Source organism: Cicer arietinum, chromosome 5, assembly GCF_000331145.2.
Source record: "Cicer arietinum cultivar CDC Frontier isolate Library 1 chromosome 5, Cicar.CDCFrontier_v2.0, whole genome shotgun sequence".
Taxonomy (NCBI): Eukaryota; Viridiplantae; Streptophyta; class Magnoliopsida; order Fabales; family Fabaceae; genus Cicer; species Cicer arietinum.
This window is the reverse complement of record NC_021164.2, coordinates 41637224-41641318: the sequence shown is the minus strand read 5'-3', so window position 1 is coordinate 41641318 and position 4095 is coordinate 41637224. Positions and strand designations below refer to the sequence as shown.

Here is a 4095-nt window from a genome sequence, read left to right as displayed (position 1 = left end):
ACTATCAAGTCGTGTATGAGACAAAATCAATTATGTATTTTTTTTCCACTGTGACCTCAAACACAAACTTAAATATATAAGGGGAACTACATTAGTAAATAATATGTAAATAATCTTTTATTTACTTAATTCATGATATAAATAGTAAGACACGAACAACATGTGCACACATAACACACTTATTCATAGTATTTTAAATTATCAATTTTTTTCAATTGAATCCTATTTGATATTTAGGTGATTTCTCACGATTGAAAATACCAAAATGTTTTTCGGTTTCAGCATTAGGTTTTTTATCTTCATTAAACATGGCAAACAAGTAAGTATCAATAGTTCAACCAAGCCTCTTAGGAGTCCCATTCCCACTCTTAACATGATCAATTAAATTTTTATAATATGTAGCACCATTTTCAATTGTAGTCCCATCTCCACCTACTGATGGCCATCCACTCTCAGACACAACAATTTGCAAATTGGATGCTCCAATCTTCTCAAGAGTAGCATAACTTGAATCTAATATAGCATCAAAGAGGTTTTGATACCCAAAGTTATTGTTTCCTTGTTGAGTAAAAAGAGCATAGTCAAGAGGAATATTTTGTTCATCACCAATATAAGCAAAGTAAGGGTAAACATTTGCAAGAAGTGGTGACCCATTGTTTACTAAGAAGTTAATTATTGGTTGTATATATGACTTTTCATTGAAATCACCATCATTTGGTGGATAGGAATTAGCAATCAAAGTCATGTCTATTGCTATTGAAACTTTGATTTGTAAATTGAAAGATGAAATTGCATTTTGAATGTTTTGTAAGGCATGGAGAAGTTCGTATGACAATAGCACTCAACTCCTTATGATTGAGAAGTTCGTATATGTGCTCTTTTTCAAGTAGTTCTTCATACTCATCTCCGAATATAGCTTTATCCGTGCTTATGATGCGTGAATCGTTGTTGCTGCCCCAATTCGTTTTTACCTGTATGTCAAGACACGACCCATATCGAGCAAGGCATGACTGACTTATTTTAGGAGCAGAAGCAACAACTGATTTTCCCCGATCCAGTTTTTGAGCAGCAACTTTGGCAGCTTTATTACCCTCCAGCTTTTGAAGTTTGCCAACTTTATTACCCTCCAATTTTTGAAGTTTTCCAGCTTTATTTTTATAACGAACATCCAGTTGTGGTGCGGCAGCTGGTTTATTATGGCAACTGGTTTGCTGTGCGGGTGGTTTATTGGATTGAATCTGAAAAAATGAGGTTAATTAGTTTTTTAGTTTATTGAATCTGAAAAAATGAAAAACCTTACAAAATAAATGTGACAAACCTTTTCCGGCGATGTGACTGACTCATTTCTGGGAATCTTCTTATCATTCCATTTAGACTTTGTCTGAATCTAAATAAATGTGAAATTAAAGTTAACAGCGAAAAAAAATCAGCAATTAAATACAATCAATCATAATCATATATCGTGCAATTAAATATACATATCAATTAAACATACATTTCAACTAATTAAACATACCTTATCAAGGGCAACAAGATGTGTGGGCCATACCACGTAACTACCAATTGCTTCGTCCACATAATTCATATCTGTATCGTTGTCCTGTATAGGCAACGATGCATTTGGTTCCAAAGCAATAACTGTTGATACTTTGACATGGCCCGCAGGGATCGGTGTGTTGTGCAATACTTCTCCCAAAGTATTGTACAATGTTCCTTTTCCGACCTTGCGATGAGTAGGGGAGGATAAGTACAACACGCTAGAAGTGAGACCCTAAATCAATGGTTAATACATAAGTATGTGAAACAATTTCTTATTTTATTAAGTAATTAATTACCTCGGGTTGAGACCAATGTTGCAACTCGCGTTTTCACTCTCCATTTGCATTTCATGTGGGAGCTGATCCGGAAGTTGCTTGTCTTTATTCGTCTTCACCAAGAGTGCCACTTGCTCTGATAGGAATTTGAGCTTCTCCAGTACTTCCTCATTAGATGGATTTTGGTGCTTCTCTTGTGAAAAATAGCTTTTAGGAGTTACGCCAAATCCTTTCCCCCTCATGCGACCGGACTATTCAGGAACATTAAATACTTTACCGAGAATGTCCCTGCAACTAGCTTTGTTGTCCTCTTGATTTTCCGAACTTTGTTCGAGATTCTCCTAAAATACACGTAGGATTAAAAAGATAAGTTCAATATCATTTTTAAAATACAATATTAAAAAATATTAAAGTGATAATATACTTACACAAAGTTCTATTACTTTTTGAACTTTTTCGTTATCAACCACTCCATCTTTATTTACACGAGCTTCCTTCCACAAGATATGATGACCCAACGGTTGATCAGATTGGGTGTCTTGTAGCTATTCGTTAAGATCATAAACAAAATATTAGTTAGAAATTATAGCTTATAATGTACCACATTATATAAAAGTGATGTTTATTTACTTACAAGTTTTTGCTCTAGACGTGCATATCCCATACGAGATTTTTTGTATAGGTGCGTCAGATTTTTTACCCTTTCACGATTTTCCTTACTTATATTCTATATAAAAAAAAAATAACAATCGTATAAAAATTTAAAATACGCTATGAATATAAATGATAAAACACAAATGCTAATAAATTAATCACTTACCACAAATGCGGGGTCTGAATGTTTTGCTACAAATGCGCTCCATTCTTCATTTGATATATAATGTTTATATATTTTTGGAGCTTTAGCATTCATATTTCCTTCACGATCTTTTAGATAGAAATTTGAGAGGTGAGATCTAAAACTCCGGTGTATTTTCCCGGCAATTCTCAACACGTAAGCCTTTCTCACCTCGTCAACAGCAAAAGCAGTCTGCAAACGAAATAAAGATATAGTTTGAGTAAAGTATTTCAATGGAAAAAATTATAAGTAACAAAAAAGTTGATCAAAAAAGTTACTTGTATATTTGTCCACATTATATCTTTCGCATCCTTCAACGCCTTATCTCTCCAATCGTCAATTGTGATGGGGATATTCTGACGAACAACAACCCCAATATAACTTACAAACGTGGAACTGTTGAGGTCAATTGGCTGACCACTTTCATTCCATCTGACTTAATAAACTCATATAGTAAGTACATGCTTTCAAAAAAGATAAAAAATAAACAGCAAACAAAGTATAGTATACCTCAAATTTTATGCCACTACTCCTTGCTTTTATGACATTTTGCATGATGGTTGCACCATGTTTGACTTTATTTTCATAAGTCTTAGGGTTGACAACTTCCTCATTTTGACGATCTAAATCCTTGTTGGTATCCATTTATCTACAACAAGCTCAACATGCAGTTCAGTATAACTTCAACAAGTTCAACATGTAGTAGTCTAAGTACGTCGCAGTATAAGTTCAACATGCATTTTAGTGACAACAAAAAATTAATAAATACAATACCTGAATAGTGAGAAGAAATACGTAGGGTTCGTAGGAGAAGGAACACCGAGAATGCGCATAAATACGAACGGTTCTTAGGACATAGTATGGTTTGCAGAAATACGTAATGAGGGTTACGTATTTCAATGAGAAGAGATGGTTTGTAGGGATAATAACACAGATGGAGATGGTTAGCAATGGAGATGATAGTGGCAATATGGTTCATAGGGATAATAACACAGATGATAGGGTTCGCAATGAGAAGAACAATGAAGAGGAGGAGGGCACTAGCGTAGTGAAGTTTACGTAATGAAGAGGAAACTGAAGCGGTTTTCAGTTATATATAAAACCCTATTACAACGCTTTTTCGAAAGAGCGCTGTAAAAAACTTCCTTATTTTATTTTTTAAAACCCTATTCCAGCGCTTTTTTAGAAGTCTTTTACAACGCTTTTTCGAAAGAGCGCTATAAAAGACCTCCTTATTTTATTTTTAAAAGCCTTTTACAGCGTTTTGGCAACAAGCGCTTTAAAAGACCCTTTTAACTTGGTATAAAATAAAGCTTTGTGACCTCCTTATTTTTTTTAAAGGCTTTTATAACGTTTATGGACAAAAACGCTGTAAAATTACAAGTTTATATACAGTTCAGTTCAAGTAAAATACCTATATTTGGATTTTTTTTCCAAATAATT

General features: G+C 33.8%; 1 pseudogene; it reads right to left on the bottom strand.

The window, feature by feature from the left end:
• Positions 1-211: 211 nt before the first annotated feature.
• On the bottom strand, positions 212-3631 carry LOC101505416 (glucan endo-1,3-beta-glucosidase, acidic-like; annotated as a pseudogene).
• Positions 3632-4095: the final 464 nt, after the last annotated feature.